A 19,774-nucleotide genomic window follows, 5' to 3' on the forward strand; every position below is an offset into this window, starting at 1 on the left:
ACCACCAATGCTTCATTGTTCCATGCCAACTCTGCTGCCAGGGTACGGAAGGAGATGGCATACTCTCCTGCTGTGGACCCCCTTGCTTGAGGGTTAGCAGAGTGGCTGCTGCTAAGGATGTTCGACCCGACTTCTTGAACACGTCAGAAAAAGTCTGTAAGAACAGGGCTAAGTCCGAAAATTTGGGCTCCTGTCATTCCAGGATGGGGTTCGCCCATGCGAGGGACTTGCCAGCGAGGAGGGAAATAATGAACGCTACCTTGGCCTCATCAGAGGAGAAATGGTGAGCACGCAGTCATAGCGAGGAAAAAGAGGCAGTGCAACTGTGGATCCGGAAAACAGACAGTAGGAGTATTAGGCAGTGGAACGGCAGCAGTCTCTGGGGAAGGAACAGGGAGTTGATCCAGTCGGGCGATGATGGAGTTTACAGCCACGAGGAGTTGATCCTGACGTGCATATAGATACAATATATACTATTGGGGTCCACCCCTTAGTAATTGCTGACGTGCATATAGGTCACGCATATCCGTCTGTATGACCTGAACTGTGGTCTTAGGCTGGCCAGCGGGTTCCATGAGCGTACTGTCACAATCTAGGGAACATATGTAGCTGACTTTAGCTTGACTAATAACGCATTAAATACACAGTGGAAAGATCCCTTATCTTGACCTTTTCAATGACTTCTCAATGGTTATTTTTGTGTGATATCACGCTGCAACAAGTTATCAGAGTCAAGTTAAAGATGGCTACATCCGTATGTGGACCCACTAGGCTGTGGGCTCCGGCTCAGATAGGGCTAGGTGTGGCAGGTTGCGCCAGACGAAGCGGATGGCACCAGGAATGGTAGATGACACACAGACGTGGCATATCCAGCCGGCGGTACCACACGACTCTGATAAAAGGCAGGCACAGTTAGGAAACAGCAAGGGATACAAGAAATAGGATGCAGGGAACGGGAACTCTGGGATCAAGCAGGAAAATACTAAGGGACCCTTTGCAATACAAACATGGGAAAAGTACAAACAACGCTCAAGCAAGGAGTGGTAGGGCAGAGACCTTTTTATAATCCAGGGTGCACTGGGGTAGGATAGAAAACTTTTAGGAAGTGCGCACGCTGGCCCTTTAAGGCACTCCTCGCACACTCCAGGAAGGGAAGGCCGCGCCAGCCGTGGTCTCTGGGGAGGTGGCCAGGAAGTTGCGGTCGCGGCCGTTCATCACAGGGTGAGCGACAGAGGTCCGCAGTCATAACACTGAGATTTTTTTTGGTGTTGTATATATGTACTGAGCAGTGGCGTAACTATCGCCGTAGCAGCCGTAGCGGCTGCTATGGGGCCCGCGGCATGAGGGGGCCCGTGTCGCCCGCCGGCACGGGCCCCCACCATGGCCGGAGGCTCCGCTGGCAGCCGCTATGGCTGCTACAGCGGGACGCCACTGAACACTACGGCAGATCAGGGAGGTATCTCCCCGCTCTGCCATTAACTGGTTCCCGACCGCTGGCTGTATTTTTACGGCCAGCGGTCAGGGTCCTTAAAACCCGAGCCATGGACTTTTTACGACTCCGGTTTTAACTTACAGCCCGCGCGATCGGGCTGCTGAATGTCGGGTCTCCGGCTGTCAGTGACTGCCGGGGACCCTGAGGAGAGGATAGAAGCAGCTTTCGCTGCCAGCGATCACACATGTATCCCCTATCCTGTGGATAGGGGATACATGTATTTTGGAGGACACACTGTAGGTCGCATTTTTTTGGGAGGGGGGACGCTGTATGGTGTTCCCTACAGGGGGGGAACGCTGTATGGCGTTCCCTACAGGGGGGGGCTGTATGGCGTTCCCTACAGGGGGGCTGTATGGCGTTCTCTACAGGGGGGGCTGTATGGCGTTCTCTACAGGGGGGGCTGTATGGCGTTCTCTGCAGGGGGACTGTATGGCGTTCTCTACAGGAGGGCTGTATGGCGTTCTCTACAGGGAGGGCTGTATGGCGTTAGCACTGTCCAATAAATATAAAGTAAACAGAAGAAAATACGGTCCAGCAATCCTCATGAAAAATGTGATGACTTTATTAGAAAAACATTTTATAAACCACACGGCATGTTGAAGTGATGATACAAGACTGCTTACGCGCTTCGAAAGCCAACTACATTCTTCGCAAATGTACGCCATCTCCTCCAAACAGTCAATTACATCAGAAGTCCAGTTCCTTGTGCTGCATGACTCGTGGATGCCCTATCCGTGGCGATATCTGTGTCCTTTCCACTGCTTCTCACTTGAGTCCTGTAGGCACAAAAAACATTCTGCAAGTATCCATTGTCATCCGTGCCTGCAGATTCTGCTTTAATGATGCAACTCACTCAACTCCTTGTCTATTTCATCGTTTACTGATGCCTCTTTTAGATGCGACAGATGTATTTTTTTTATACTTACCAGCCTGCTTCACAGGCACCATCCCTTTTTATTGGCACCTGATCAATAAGGGGATCCTTGCTCCACCACCATAACACTGCAATACTAAACAAAATCTTCCATAGACATCATAAAAACTAGACAAGCCTTTCCTCCCTTATGTTTCCCAACATTTCCTGGGACAAGTGTGTGTAGGTAGAAATCAACAAACATGTTTCCTTGCCCCAAACTTTACCCCCTCTTTCCAGTAAAGGATTGGCTTTCGGTATCACGCCTCCTCGCTTTTACCTTTTTACTTAATCCTGCGTAAACATTTTTTTCAGCATCTTAAACGTCTTGCCCATTAGCCCATCTATCCCCAACATCAGACCACTTATTATCATCTGACAGATCAGAATCAGACTCAACCAGCTACTGTTGCCTCCTTCTGCTTCTCTTTACATCCAGATGCGCTGCTCCTGTAATTCCAAACATTGTGCCAGTACCCCGTGTTCTAAACATTTTGGCAACCCCAAGGTGTCCCTCTCCCATGTTGAGATTATGAGGCCCTACTGGGATATTGCTGCCTTCATCGACCCTGGATCCCTGCGCAAGGATCCTGGCACTTGGCCCATCATCGTGCCATGTTCCCTCAAATTTTTGCTAGAATGATACCATTGAGGATACCTGCCTTGCTTCCTTGATGCCATTTGCTCCAAACAATCCAGTATACCCCAAGTCCAGGTCCTTGTGCTGCATGACTTGTGGGGGCTCTATACGTGGCAATATCCTGGCACCTTCCATTGCTTTCCGCTTGAGTGCTGTAAATATAAAAACATTCTGCCAGTGTCCATTATCACCTATGCCTGCAGATTATGACTGTGTAATGAAACTCACTTAAGTCCTTGTCTATTGCATCCAGGCCTTGGCACATCGCAAATGTTCTTGGCAGACCAAAGCTGTCTAAAATCCCCCTACACTCCCTCACCCAATTACCTTACACCTACGTTCAGTCCCAAACCGAGCCATGTGGCCAGCATTTTGGACAAAGATACCCCTAACTTACATTATGCCTATTCCTACCAACTATCCAAGGTTCCCCACTGCTACGCCTTTCTTGGCATTTTGCCCGCTCATTACTTTTTCAATGTACAGAGCTACTGGTGGATACTGTATATAGTAACTAATGATGGACATACCGCATATAGATGAAATATTACTTCAGAGAGTCCCCCTGGCAGCAGGCAGCCGATCTCAAGAAATTCTGGAACAAAAAGTATAAACTGTGAAGATATTATGACGTGCGCTTAGTATGGTTCATCATATCAACAAATATATGTTCAGCCTATTGAAAACATCAGGGAGATTGTTCCCACAGTCTTGTCATGTGTCTATAGGAACATTCTGGATGACATCACATTATAGAATTTCTATAGGTTGTTATTTGCTATAATACTTACATATATACAGTGGTTCACCTAGCATGTCGGCTGTCACTGGTGCCACATATTCAGATGTTATAAATGTCTGTAAAATACATAATGGGTTTAATGCACATACATAAAATAACCCCATATCTATAATGAATAATAATATATTCACTTTCACACATTTCATTTTCTATCCCAGGGCGAGTCCAATGCCCCTCTGCCACACAAATAACACCAGCAGTATAATGGCACATAATAGTTGGAGGACCCTGGTATAGATTTTGTATCAGGGACCAGGAGCTTATTGTTATTCTTCTATATAATCTTATCCTTAATGGAAAACTTCTAATTTGTCTTTTGTGGAGTCTTTTGGACTGGAGTAGAGAGAGTAGAAAATGGTAAATTGGATTTCTGGATTCAACAGACAAAATAATTATTAAAGGGGTTTTCTGACTGTTTCATAAACCTTAGTCTAAGCCGCATATGGCTAAAAATAACAAATTGTCCCTACTCATTTTTTAAATTCCCTGTGGCTCCTGCGCTGGTGGTTCTGTTGTCTTTAGTTGCTAGGCCACAGCGGTCATGTCCGTGTGGATGGCATGTCACGTGGCAGCTATTGTGTCACATCCAGGGCCGGCCTTAGGTTTATTGGTGACATGTGCAGTATCTGTGACGTCCTCCCCCTTATGATGCACCATGTAGTGTCCAAATAATTTAATCATACAGTGCCCAAATAACATCACCCAGTCAATAAACTAGGGATTGTATCTTTCTGTTTTTTTATATTATAGGTTTGGGCCCTAAATGCCGGATCGGCAGTGTAAGTTGAGGGTGCCCAGGCCATCTATGGTGGTAGTGCCCTCTTCAGTATTGACCAGTAATACACACTATGTGATCATTTAGAGATGCAGTTAATAAAATACACTGACCTTGGACTCTCCTACTGAATACATCCGACTGAATGTAGAACGTTATGTGATGTGAGGTGGAGGGCTCTGCTTAATCTTTGATCTGCCCTCCTGGCACGTGTGGTTATCATTAACTCTTATGAGGAATTAATTCTAGGAGAAAGAAAGACAATGTATTAGGACAAATCTCAATCAATGGCAACATTTCTATCTAGAACAGAGTCCAGTCCCCAACCAGTGTAAAATTACCAAAGGGGTAAATAGGATGACCGGCTGGGGTCCAGGGATTTGGGGTGGCCCACAGCTCTGGGGCTCCATACGCCCCTGAAATTGGACAAACAATAACGGCGCAGGGAGGAAGCGAAATGTCTGACCCGGTTGGTCGTCTATTAGGTGAGTATATTTTTTTATTTTATAGGAGCAAAGGGGGCACTATTAATATGGGGGATAAAGGGACTGAGTCGGGGCTTAGAAAAAGGGGCTTCATTACTGTGGGGCCATACAAAAGGGGCATTCTGACCCAGGACATACAAAAAGTGTCATTCTAACTGTGGAGGGTATTGGTGGATACTGCATATAGTAACTAATAAGAGACGCACCTTGCATAGATGAAATATTGCTTCAGAGAGTCCCCCTGGCAGCAGGCAGCCGATCTTAAGGTGTTCTGGAAAAAACAATAATTGTGTCGTTTTATTTCTCCAGACAGACGTGTGCTCAGTATAGACCACCCAACAATGAAGGAAATGTACATTAGGGCTCATGTACACAGCAACTTCATGTGGACGGACCTGTATGGTGGCGCACAGACTGCAGTACTGGTAATGTAGACACTCTGTGTGCGCTGTGTGCTCCCCCATAAGCCAAATGTGTATTAGGAAATGACATAAATAACAAGTCCCTTATATATTACTAATACCATAATATCTTCTTTATGGAGCATTTCTATAATAATAATAATATAAAGCTGCAGCAAAATTCCCAGCGTTTACTTTTGCTACATGTGGATGAGTTTTTGAGACTGTAACTATTCACCTGTAACACTTGTGAATTTTGCCGCGCAGCAAATCTGCAGCGTCTGAATTCAGCTTTATGGCGTAGAATATAGTACTCAAATACTGCAATCATACAGTGCCCAAATAACACTGCCAGACAAGTATTGTCTGCCACACTGTAATGTAATCCATTATCAAGGAATTGTATCTGCATCCTGAGCAGTGCCCTTTACTTTTTTTACATGAAGAGTGGGATTGAGTGTTCAAGCAATGGGTGCCCCAGACATCAAGACCATTGGCGCCCCATTCATTAGTGACAGGTGATGCACCCAGTGTAACCGCACAGGTCGCACACCCCTAAGACAGGCCCTGGATGAACAATATTGGGGAATTTGTTCCCACAGTCTTGTCATGTGTCTCTATAGGAACATTCTGGATGACATCACATTATAGAATTTCTATAGGTTGTCATTTGCTATAATACTTACATATATACAGTGTATGTCCTAGCATGTCGGCTGTCACTGGTGCCACATATTCAGATGTCATAAATGTCTGTAAAATACATAATGGAATAAACATAAAATAACCCCATATCTAGAATGAATAATAATATATTTACTTTCACACATTTCATTTTCTATCACAGGACGAGTCAGACATTGAAAACATTTTGTAATGTTAGTGTAAACCCAGGGAACATAACTATAGGGGTGAAGAGATTGCAGTCACACCCAGGCCCAGGTGTCCATGACTGACATTAGGGGGGGGTCACAATGTGGGCAATTTACAAATGCCAATCCCCAATGCCCCCATCTCCTAGAGGAATGCCGATTTTCGCTGCTAGAAACGCGATGTCAGTGAGAGAAGCACCCAGGCGGAAAGGCAGCTGCTGAGTTGCCCGGCCGCTTCTAAAACACAAGCAGTGGAAGGGAGCCAGCGCAGCGCCCCGTTCCACCTGCTGGAGGGATGCGCCCTATGTAATGGCACAGGTCGCACACCCCTAAGGCCGGCCCTGGCTACTGCTGAGCCTTATTAGGATAATATACGGTAGCTTTTTAAGACTATTTAATTTAATTAAATTAGACATCATATTGAAAACGACTGAGAAGTCACATTCCACATTACTGACAGCTGCAATTCTCAGACAATGGTAAGGGTATGTTCACACACTTAACTAAAAAACGTCTCTAAAATACAGAGCTCTTTTCAAGGGAAAACAGCCTCTGATTTTCAGCCATTTTTTTAAACCACAAACATTTTTTGAGGCGATTTTACCAACGTTCTTGGACCTGATTTTCTATTGAGACAATGAAAAACGGCTCCAAAAACGGCCGAAGGAGTGAAATGCACTTCTTTTTACAGGGTGTTTTTTATGCGCCGCTTTATCAAACGCCCACGTAAAATGCACCATCGGAAAAAAAAAACAGTTTTTCCCATTGAAATCAATGGGCAGATGTTTGGAGGCGTCCAGCCTCCGTATTTTCGGCTGTTTTTCGGGGTGTTTACGGCCAGGAAAACGGCTGAAAATAGGCTGTGTGAACATACTCTGTTGTACTGAGTTGTAACTTTAATGAGAAAATATGAAACCTTGAAATCTGAATGTAAAATGTTCAGTTGTTACTTGCATTAATAGAAACATTTTACTGAAACTTGAACTGTTTGTCTAAAAAAAAAAAACAACCCCCGACAATCACCAGAAAAAAATCCTTCTACAATCATATAGTTGTGGTGAGGTGTTGGTGTGGTTAGAAATTGCTGCAGTAATGTCCAGTGTGAATCTGGCCTTATATGAGAATTCTAGAGCGTATATATTTCATGTGTCCAGTAACATGTAGAATTCATGATAAAATGCTGCATCTTACCTGTCAATCACACAGTCAATCACAGTCCCGGTCCAGACGTCATTGGCAGAAATTGTAAAAAATATGTAATCCAGCTGCACATAGAACCTAACGGCTAGTACTGTCTATGACATCATCAGTGACATCATAAGCGGCTGCAGTATCTGTTACATCATCTAATTATCTCCTACTGCCTGGATAGACTGTCTGTGCATACACTGGATATAGGCGTTACATGGGACTGCTGTTTATAAACATGGAAGAAAGATACATGTGTGGTTATAGGGGCTATGACTAAGAACATGTAATGTATGAAACGTGTAATCTGTTACTAGATGGATTTTATACTGTAATACAGATGTAGCCATCTTTAACTTGACTCTGATAACTTGTTGCAGCGTGATACTTTCTTGATCCCGCAGCACTCCGTGTTTCAAGTGTGCGTGAGTAGGCTTCCACGCCAATGTGTAAAAAATGGGAACTCAGCACTCCAAGGTATTATGCAATAATTGATATTTGATTTCACATATAGCGAAAAGTAGTAATCCAAAAATAATGGCGCCATTACCCAACAGCGACCGAGGTCACAAGCGCCGCATATCCGTGTCTAAAGAAGGTTGAATGTATAGACCGAAACGTTAAAAACCTATTTTTGGATTACTACTTTTCGCTATATGTGAAATAAAATATCATTTGTTGCAGCGTGATATCACACAACAAAAGCCATTGAAAAAGTCAAGATAAGGGATTGTTTATTTAATGCGTTAAAAGTCAAGGTAAAGACGGCAACATCTGAACTAATAAAGGATACATTTTATTGAATTTCGTTTTAGGCTACATTCACACAACAGTAAAAAACGTCCGCTTTCAGAACAATGATGTTCTATGGGTATATTCACACGGCCTTTTTTTAACCACCCGTGAATATTGGCCGTCAAAAAATAGAACATGTCCTATTTTTGGCCGCTTTCACGGCCAGACGGCGCCCATAGAAGTCAATGGATCAATTTTTAACGGCCGTCAATACATGTAACAGACGTTAAAAACGGTTCTGTGATTTGGGGATTCAAGAGCCAAGGGAACTATTGGCTCCCTTGCTGGTAATCGTCGGCGCAATGACACATACTCACCGATGCAGCGCCGCCCTCTACAGGTGTGGTCTCTAGTCTCATGGGTTCTGCGAAGGTGACGAGATGACGTCCTCGCGTCGCCTTCGTAGAACCAGTGAGACTAGAGATCACTCGTGACGTAGACGGTCATGCATCGGTGAGTATGTAGGGCATTCAGGCGGACAAAAATTACGGATATTGTTGCGCTCACTACTATGGTAGCATGGCGCTAGTACAGGGGACATTGTTGTCTACTGTAGCAAATTTTTCGGCACGGTCCTGAATTTACAGAGAGAGTCCCGGGTAATTACCACAGGGAGGGGGGGTGTGGTGCTTTCTCTGGAGAGGTGTCTGTGTCATCATCTACAGGGGGGCTGTGTGCCATCGTCTACAAGGGGGCTGTGTGCCATCATCTACATGGGGTGGTGTGCCATCATCTACAGGGGGGCTGTGTGCCATCATCTACAGGGGGGCTGTGTGCCATCATCTACAGGGGGGCTGTGTGCCATCATCTACAGGGGGGCTGTGTGCCATCATCTACAGGGGGGCTGTGTGCCATCATCTAAAGGGGTCTGTGTGACATCATCTTCAGGGGTTCTGTGTGCCATCATCTACAGGGGGTCTGTGTTTCATCATCTACAGGGGGTCTGTGTTTCATCATCTACAGTGGGTCTGTGTGGCATCATATGCAGGGGGTCCGTATGCCATCATCTACAGGGGGGCTGTGTGGCATCATCTACAGGGGGGCTGTGTGCCATCATATACAGGGGGTCCGTGTGCCATCATCTACAGGGGGGCTGTGTGGCATCATCTACAGGGGGGCTGTGAAACAATCATGTCAATGACCTTTGTTTGGGTGTTTTCAGGGGGTTGGGACAAAAGAAGCCAGACAAATGAAATTCATCAGTTTTTTTAACGGCCATGAAAAACGGATGCAAAATGGATGTCAAACGGCCATTAAAAACGGACAGACGGACTGGAAGTGTATAAAAATTTGCAGACACAATGATGCAAAACGGCCATGAAAAACTGACAGTTGATCAGTTTTTAATGGCCATTTTTTTTCACTGTCGTGTGAATGTAGCCTAAGTTCTGGATCGTCTCCATTTTAATGGATAAAGTTACCGGACAATTATCCGCCCACCGAGAGTTTATTGGACACATGGACGGCCTGGTGAGCAGATGAACTTCTTGCTTCTTTGTTTGGAGTCATGTACAGATATAGCAATCCTTATCCTGACTCTGATAACTTGCTGCAGCGTGATAATTTATCACTTAAGTCACTGAAAACCATTGAAAAGGTGAAATTAAAGTTTCTTGACACTGTGTATTCAATGTATTTAACCCCTTCGAGCTCAGCATCGTAATATTCCGTCGCGCTGACCGCCCCGTTCGCGCTCAGCGACGGAATATTATGTTGCAGGGAAAATGCATCGCCATTTTCCACCGGCGCGTGCACGAGCTGTGACAGCTGCTGTTTCCGACAGCAGGCTATCACAGCTCAATATGCCGGGACCTATTGCGATGGTCCCGCCTCCACAATCGCCACTATTGGTCAGTCAGTGAGTAACTGTCCAATAGTGGCGATCGGTCTCTTCACTTCCTCTCCCTGACATCACATCCTGCCGCACCCGCCCTGAGATGGAGATAGCGAGGCGTTCAGAGCGGTTGTGAGTAGAGGGAGAGAAGAAAAAGAGTGAAAAAAAGTGAAAAAAAGACAACTTTTTTCTGCTTCCCACCTCCCCAATCCACTACCCAGTCCTTTACCCTTCCTCCTTGTGTTCGCCCCACATTTTTGGTCAGTGATCTCCTATCACTGACCACTTCTTAGTCTTCAGGACCAATTTCTTGGTCCCTGGGGATTATTTTTTTCTTTATAAAACAAATAAAATAAAAATATATATATAAAAAAAAAAAACGAAAAAAAAACCTGTTAATTTAGACAATTTATCTAGTTAGTTTAGTATTAGTGTTAGTTAGTGTCAGGGAACTGTCAAAAAGCATAGTTAGGTATAGCGTCAGGAATCCATCACCATAGTTAGATCTAGCGTTAGGGGCCATCACAGTAGTTAGGTTTAGCGTCCGAGAAGCTCAGAATAATCTAGATAGGTTTAGTTTCAGGCACCCGTCACCGTAGTTAGGTTTAGTGTTAGGGAAGCTCAGAATAATCTAGTTAGGTTTAGTGTCAGAGAATAGTCGCCGTAGTTAGATTTAGTCTCAGGGAAGTTCAAATAAAATCTAGTTAGGTTTAGTGTTAGGAACCCTCGCCCTTGTTAGGTTTAGTCTCAGGGAAGCCCACTCGTTCTATAAAAACACCAATTTTTTGAGCTGGTTTAGGTAGCAGCCTATTGCTCCTAGTTAGGAAAGCAATCAAACATGTCCCAACGGACATTTAGTGCCGAAGAGGCATATTCATTTCTTGCCTCTGACACAGAGTCGTCGGATCGTGAGACTCTGTTTTATTTATCCACCTCCTCATCCAGTGATGAAGAAGAGGAACCTCCTAGGAGATGCCCCTTGACCACCAGTGCAGTTGAAACCCCCGAGCGAAATAACCCCGCCGCAGTTCAAGCCCCCATTTGGACCCCCACACCAGACATTTATGAGCCCAAAATCCCAGAGTTAAAATTTAATACGGCAGGGCTCAGTGAAATGGGCTTTTTCAAGTTCTTCTTCACTGATGACTTTATAGATCTTATGGTCTCCCAGACAAATTTATATGCCCAACAGTATATTACTAAGAACCCTACATCATTTTATGCCCAATCCTACAGGTGTACCCCTGTAGATGTAGCAGAGTTGGGCAAGTTCTGGGGACTTCACTTGAACATGGGGCTTCTGAAAAAGCCATCCATTAGGACCTACTGGAGCATGGACATCTTATACCATACCCCCAATGTACCGTATGGCCATGTCCAGGATGCATTATGAGGCAATATTTCGCTTCTTAAATTATAAGGATAATGAGCAGTGCCCACCCCGAGATGACCCCAGTTTTGACCGTTTGTACAAACTGAGACCCCTATTAGACCATTTCATTGCTCGGTTTGCCCAAGCATACACCCCCGAGAAGTGTATTTCTATTGATGAGTCCCTGGTACATTTTAAAGGGAGGCTTCAATTCCGCCAGTACCTGCCGAGTAAGAGGGCAAGGTATGGCGTAAAGATGTATAAGTTGTGCGAGAGTGCATCAATGTATACCTACAAATTTAGGATGTATGAAGGGAAGGACAGCAGTATTCAGCCCCCAGAATGCCCCCCCTTACTGGGAATTAATGCAAAAATTGTGTGGGATTTGGTGCACCCACTGCTGGACCAGGGTTACCACCTCTACTTGGATAATTTTTATACCAGCGTCCCACTCTTCAAGTGCCTCGCTTCCAGAAGTCCTGCGGCATGCGGCACTGCTAGAAAAAATCTGAGAGGCCTCCCTAAGACTCTGCTTGGGCAAACACTCAGAAGGGGTGAGAGCAAGGCACAATCTAGCAGCAACATATTGTGTGTCAAGTACAAGGACAAGAGAGATGTCCTTGTATTAACAACAATACATGGCCACACCAGTACCCATGTACCTGTACGAGGTACCAGTATAGAGACCCCCAAACCAGACTGCATCCTGGACTACAATAGGTACATGGGAGGGGTTGACTTGTCAGATCAAGTCCTGAAGCCCTACAGCGCCATGCGGAAATCGAGGGTTTGGTATAAGAATCTGGCCGTGCACATCATACAGATAGCATTGTACAATGCGTATGTGTTACGTCGATGTGCAGGCCAGAGGGGAACTTTCCTGGAATTTCAAGAGGTGATTATCAAGAACCTAATCTTTAGGACCAAGAATAGGGAGCATCCAGTACTTCTGGAAGCGAGGCCACACGCATCGTACCAGGGCAACACTTTCCAGGAGAAGTTCCCCAAACTGGCAAGAAGGGAAAAAGTCAAAAGAGGTGCAGAGTCTGCTCAAAGAGGGGGATAAGGAGGTAAACAATATACGAATGCGACACGTGTCCCGAAAAACCAGGGCTCTGTATGAAAGATTGTTTTCGAATTTATCATACATCCCTTAATTTTTTATTTACCCTGCTACACTCCGCACAGCTTATGCCCCTCATCTTTCCCTTCTGAGCCCTGCTGTGTGCCCAGGCAGCTAATAACAGCCACATGTAGGGTATTGCTGTACCCGGGAGAACACACATTACATCTTATGGTGTGTATATCTCCAGTGGCACATGCTGGGCACAATATATCGGGCACGGACATGCCATATATATATATATAGAAAATTGCAAATCTCACTCTGCCCCATCTGCTGCGCATTATCTTTTACACAGTACCTGTGGGGTCAAAAGGCTCACTACACCTCTAGATGAATGTCTTAAGGGGTGTAGTTTTTAAAATGGGGTCACAACTATACATATATACATACATATGGACACTTCCCTTTACAATCCCCCTGTTGTCGGGGACTCGACAATGCAATTTGGGGAAGTGTTTGTGGGGTTCTATTTACCCCCTCAACCTCCCCGGTTACTGGTAATGGTCTGAGATGGAAGGAAGTATACTATTAGACCTAGATATTCGACATCAGCTATCTCCTCAAGGACACCTTCCCGCCAGTCCTCTGACTCTGGAGTCTAGTGTCCAAAGAAACAAAACCTCAAAGTTCACAGAATGAAGATGAAATTAAATCTCTTAGTCCATAGAACGAAGTTGAGATAAAACTCACAGTCCATAGAACGAAGCCTCGAAGCTCATCAGACAAAGTTGAAATGAAACCTTCATAGTCCATAGAACGGAGCCTCGTAGCTCATCAGACGAAGTTGAAATGAAACCTTCATAGTCCATAGAACGAAGAAACCTTCATAGTCCATAGAACGAAGCCTCGAAGCTCATCAGACGAAGTTGAAATGAAACCTTCATAGTCCATAGATGAAGAAACCTTCATAGTCCATAGAACGGGGTTGAAATAAACTCACAGTCCATAGAACGAAGCCTCAAAGCTCATCAAACGAACAAAGCTCATTTGAAAACCTCAAAGTCCATGAACCGCAGATTTCTTGTTCTTTCTTGCTTGGAGTTTCTTCCTCTTAAGTGGCGTCAGCAGGTCTTTCCAGTGGCCGATCCAATTTTAGCATGCCGACCCGTGTAAGACTTCTTGTGCCCTCATATGGTCAGCCTTGGAATGGCTTAGTCCGCCTTTCAACAACCTTTTGTACGTGATCCATTACTTTTCCAACTTTTCCCAGCATCTTGATTGAAGACGAAACAATCTTTGTGGGCCGATATCCAGGTCTTCATCATGGCAGGTTATCATCCCCGAGGAGGAGGTGAGGTCTTGGTACCCAGGAATCTACTGTGGGGTGGAGCATCGCCTTCCATTTCCCCTCTGACATTCAATCCATCATCATATTGACCATACCAGTTCTCAGGTTGAGGTGGCAAATACCTACAAGGGTGTGTGAATACCTTACCTGTCCCTAAGGGTACCTACACACTACCCAATCATACAAACAAAGTGAAAAATAACCAAACATACAAAAATATTCCCCCACCAACCATAGTTATATGTACATATAGAGATTCATGCTCAAACAGCATCTCACACTACTCCTCCATAAACACGTGCAAGGTACACATGCAAATGGGGTGACTACAGGCTGTAAATATATGCCCGCCTCCATGTACATACTCACTCACTGTGGAACGGGCACGTCCTCACTGAGTATGCCTATGTTGCGGACACATATCAACACCTAGAATGTCTATATGTACACCTTGAAAATTTTGTACGACCCATTCATTAAGATTTACACTTTACAAATATATATATACACATACAATAATAAACAATTCTGGGTCGCAGGACTGTATCACTATGTCCTTAGACCCCGTCTACGAATGTATTCGTGGCTTTCTGCTTGACCTCGTTGTATTTGGTCAACCAGTCCTTTCATTCGTCGGTACACGCAGAACAGTCCAACGTACATAATCGCCACAAGAGTGAGAAGGATTATCACTGGGTGGATGAGCAAGTTGAAGAAGGAAGTGGCCTTGGGACTATATCCGAACAAGCTCTCCCACCAAGACACTTCCGCATCCGCATCAAGGTTGTTCACAATTCCTGTGATCTTTTTAGTGTCATGTTCCAACTGAATAGTGGCTTGGTGTTGGGAATCTTTCAGTTTCTCCACGATATCCTCTTCCTCATTGAAGTCTAGCAGGAGATTTCTTAGTTCGATGCCAAACCCAAGAGGAATCGTCTGGAGTCTCACAGGGGTGTCTGGACGGATGTCGAGCCTTTTTTCAGGTGTCACCGGAGTTCTTCCCTTTTGATCCGCCACATCAACGCCTAATACAGGATTAAGGGTACAGTATGCTCCGGGGAGGAGTATGCCTCTTTCGGTGCAGTTAGTCGCGTGGATAGTATATGAACGTTCTGTATTTGATACCAGCACCAATATCCTTGACCTATGTAGTTTAAGTTTGAAGAGGGTATTGGGTTGGCCTTCATTTCACAGGACCCCTCGGTATCCCAACACTGGTGTAGGTCAGGATATCCGAGGGGAGCTGTGGATGAAGCACTGTTTTTGTGGTTCCTCACAATTCTCAGGTTTGTTGAACTATATCCCTGTCTTACCAAACCCATTATCTAAAATCAAGATATGGGTGTAATGCCAGGGTTACCTCCCCCTGTCCAAAGTTTCCTAACTCCAGTTAAACACAAAAGAATCAGCCATACTGTTATTCGCTGTATTTAATTGCACTCGCATTAGGCCTCAGATGAAGTTGTGTTACCTGTCTGAACCCCCCAGGTCTAGGTGCAGAGAATAACATAAAACACTACACCGTGAACTTATGTTACCTGCTTGCACCGCCCAACCTGAGTTCACAGTATAATAACAACTTCATCGTTATCCTAATAGAGAGCAATTAAAACATTGGGCGCAAATACACCACTATCCAATGGTTGATTCTCCAGTTGTTTTCCTGGAGTGGTTTTCTAATTATACATTATAAATACAGGCAACACCCAAATAGTATAAATACATATTACTGATAACCAGGGATATACCACAATAGAATATGTGAAAGAACCACAAAATGAAAACACAAATGAAAACAAACGGACAACTGGGGACAAACACAACAGACCATAAACAACCATTACAGACGTAACACCAGACTGAACAAGCAATTTATGGCCAACTACCTAAACTCCTCCCTATTTGTGGTCGGTCATTTAGACCCTTAAGTACGTGGCGGAGCACATAAGGCTGTAAGGAGACTCTTGTTCAGCCATTTTGTCTAAACCCACGTTTTGTTGTGACGTGGCCATTTTCTATTGCCATTTCGCTGGGCTTTCCATGGTTGCTTATGCCGTGGCAGTTCCTCGCAATATGTCCCATCTGACCACATTTAAAGCATTTAACAGGACCACATTTCTTAGTACTCAAAGACTCGCAGTACTTCGCAATGTGGCCTGATCCGGCACATGCAAAACATTTAACAGTACATGCTCTGCTGGACTTAGGGCAGTCAGCAGTGCATGATCTCTTAAAGTTCTGCATGGCTAGGGACGCACTTCTAAATATTGTACGCTTACATCTGCGTAACACTTTCGTAACAATGTTACCTTCAGGATTCCGGATGGGATCACGATTTGGGACATCTGATCCATCACTCTTACTACTCCCCCCTTTTTGCCCTGTAGAGGGCAAACTTACAGCAGAATCAGGCCTTGAAAAAGACAAACCCGGTAACATTTTTGAGAAATCTTTTATGATGTTTTGCATACTGGCAACCAATTGTGACCTAGTAGCAAGCTCATCATTCAACTTGGCAATGATGGCATCCGTAGATGCTGCCTTAACCTTAAATGCATTGATCACAGCATAAGACCCAGTCAGCTGTGCATCAATATCATCACCATGATTTCTCAAATCTATCACCTGCGATTCCAGCATGCAAATTTTCTGATCTCTACATTGGGCATTCTCTGCCAGTTGTGTCTGCAAATCACAAACCTGCTTCACATTGTTGACACAACAATGGCAGTGAAGATTTGGGGAATCACTCTTCATTTCTGAGTGTTCAGGCTTCCACGTCTCCTCACACACAGATTAATTTAGCGAGCATGTGGAGACGTTTGGAGGTTTTGTTAAGAACACTACTCTTGCTAATTCACAACTTATCATGTGCATAAGCCTCGTCCAGCAGAGTGGACCACAGCATTCCTGCTGACTTGTATGTCGTGGGTGTTACTGGATTAAATTTACTGTTTTTGGCGAGGTGTTTAAGTGTGGAGAAGTCCATACTCACTGTTCCAGAAGTCATCTCCGTCTGCGTTGTCCTCCTTGTCACCCGATGTTTTGAAAAAGGTCCTTTTCTTCCGGAACGCCTTTTCCCGATCAGCTGGATTTCACCGGAAGAACACCGACGTTGATACTTCTGCAAACTCTTTTGTGTAAGTTGCTCGCTCGCCCGACGATTCGTCGCCGTAGAGCAGCACACCGCAAAGCAAAATAAAAGACGTTAATACCTCAGAAAACAAAACAAAAAACAATACGTTTGCTGTTCAATTGTATCCTGTACCAAGCCTTAAATAAAATTGTGTTACTCGTCTGAACTTCAAAAAGGTCTAGGCGCACAGCATAACACGACACTACACCGTGTACGTACGTTACCTGTCCACGCCTCGCCGCCTATCTGCAGTTCACGTTTTAACACAGTTTTATTGTACAAAAGACAGAAATAAATTTAAAGCAGTTCTGGCTGGCTCGCCAATGTTAAAGGGGATTGAGGTAATAGCGGGATTCACTGGTTAGTGACACCCACTATTACTACCGCCTTTATAAACAGGGTCACTAGGGTTATGCCTAGTTCCCCTACCTTTTCCTTATACTAACGTCGATCTAATTGCTTTAGCGGCTACTCAAGGGAATAAGACCGTATAGTAAATAAAGGTAATATTTATTAACATACAGTAATCACTCTCATATGTATAATACAGTAACTAATCACTGTACAGTATAAACACGGTATCAAGATATTATACCGCCACCCACTTACATAAACATACACAGAATACAGTTACGTTACAACACAATAAACATAAGTTACTTGTGATTCTCACACGCTCTCTATCTCTATCCCACTCCCTCCTAATATAACTTTCCCTATACACTAAGGGTTAATATGGGATAAGGAGGAACAAGGGGACAGCAAGGGTTAACTCAGGGACTCTGGGACAGCAAGGGTTAACTCAGGGACTCTGGGACAGCAAGGGGTTAACTCAGGGACTCAGGGAAGCAAGGGTTAACTTAGGGAGAGCAAGGGGTTAACTCAGGGAAGCAAGGGTTAACTCAGGGAAGCAAGGGTTAACTCAGGAACGCAAGGGTTAACTTAGGGAGAGCAAGGGGTTAACTTACTCAGGGAGAGTAAGGGGTTAACTCAGGGAAGCAAGGGTTAACTCAGGGACAGTAGGGACAGTATCAAGGGGTTAACTCAGGGAAGCAAGGGTTAACTCAGGGACAGTAGGGACAGTAACTCAGGGAAGCAAGGGTTACAGCAGGAGGAGACAGGGAGAGACAGGGTTAAGTGTAGCTGCTGCTACACTTGGTGACTTTATGGAGCAGCAGAGGCAGCAGCAAGAACCCAGGTCTTTGGAGGAGAGAGAGAGAGGTCGGTGGTGTGTGAAGGCAGCTCTCAGCTGATCTTCTTCAGCTTCGGCTCCTGAGCTCGGCTCCTGAGCTTACCGATGCAGGGCTGTTTAACCCTGTCGGTACGCTCGCAGTGGAGAGTGTGGCGCTTGCCCCAGGCTAGCATGGGTCGGCATGGTGATAATGTATCACCAGCCGACTCATGAGAGCCAGCACGAGACAGTCCGTGCGCGCGGGAGACTTGAAATGGAGACAGGGGATAACTATCCCTTGTCTCCATGGTTTCCTAACAAAGCAGGGACATGCTAATTGTCCTGCTCTGCTTCCAACCACATTCATGACCAGGGCTGTTGTAGTTACAGCCCTGGCTCATGATACATTATATGTACTATACATACACATATATATTATATATATGTGTATATATATATATATATATATATATACACACACACTGTATACATACATACTATATACATATATATATACATATATACATATATATATATATATATACACACATATATACATACATATGGACACTTCCCTTTACAATAACAGAGCCATACCAGGCCCTTATACATCCTATATGCTTCCCCAATAGAATCCATAAAACATAAAAGGGCCGAGCAGTGCTCCGGGGTCTTTTCGCAAATCACTCTAGCTAGAATCGCAAATGAAAACGTTCACCATATTAACCAATTGGTAAACATTTGAGGAATCAGGAGATAACGCCTTTTCTCCTCCTCCTTTTATGCTCTAGCCCCTCTTCCCCTGATCCAGATAGAACTTCTCCAAGGGGAGGAGGGAGAACATCTCCACATACTCATCCTTCCCTATTTGTTTCCTGACCTCCTGCTTAAGATGGGCACCGATCCCTCGAAACAGACATACACAGCCAAGTTATCCCTGTTTACCTAATTAGGTGTCTCAGTCTTGACCTGCCTAAGTAGAGTCGTGTGTTAGTGAACCTTCACTTATCCCTTCCTATCCCTCCACCCCACCTTTTAGAAAAGACACGTGACACCGAGGTTGGATGTGAAATGGCCACAGCAGCCGTTTATTAATTTCACAGTTTAATAGAATACAATTTAAATCCGAAACATTCGGATAACTAATTAGGAATCCAACCAGAGAATTCCTCCTAATAATTCACATGACCCAACATGGGTCAGAATCATAAATAACAATTTAACGTTAACATTAATCCGAGCAGGGGAAGTCCTTGAAGCCATTTTAGATATTCCTTTTTAAACACCCCGAGTTAGCCATCTGCAACCACCACCAACCAATTACCTCCAGCCGTAAACCAGCTCGGAGGCACCGCTCACCTCTGCAGATGGCTCCAACCACCAGAAGACCACTTCAAAGGGATAACACCCGATGAAGTCTTCAACCATGTACCTTTTTTGGGGGACGCATACCCCCGATGCGACCCCCCCACCATTTTGTACTG

At 44.7% G+C, this 19,774-nt stretch overlaps 1 long non-coding RNA gene across 2 annotated transcripts in view; it reads right to left on the reverse strand.

Annotated features, from left to right (window-relative positions):
• LOC142742069 (uncharacterized) overlaps window positions 1-7,663 on the reverse strand; it is a 49,185-nt gene extending 41,522 nt beyond the window's left edge. For both annotated transcript variants that reach the window (XR_012881283.1, XR_012881282.1), the window contains exons 1-7: window positions 7,572-7,663; window positions 6,195-6,261; window positions 5,314-5,378; window positions 4,736-4,867; window positions 3,837-3,903; window positions 3,576-3,640; window positions 2,116-3,197 (exon numbers count right to left, since the gene is read on the reverse strand). This is a non-coding gene — a long non-coding RNA (uncharacterized LOC142742069). The remainder of the gene's footprint in view (window positions 1-2,115; window positions 3,198-3,575; window positions 3,641-3,836; window positions 3,904-4,735; window positions 4,868-5,313; window positions 5,379-6,194; window positions 6,262-7,571) is intronic.
• Window positions 7,664-19,774: the final 12,111 nt, after the last annotated feature.

The sequence above is a fragment of the Rhinoderma darwinii genome, chromosome 2, assembly GCF_050947455.1.
Source record: "Rhinoderma darwinii isolate aRhiDar2 chromosome 2, aRhiDar2.hap1, whole genome shotgun sequence".
NCBI classification, from domain to species: Eukaryota; Metazoa; Chordata; class Amphibia; order Anura; family Rhinodermatidae; genus Rhinoderma; species Rhinoderma darwinii.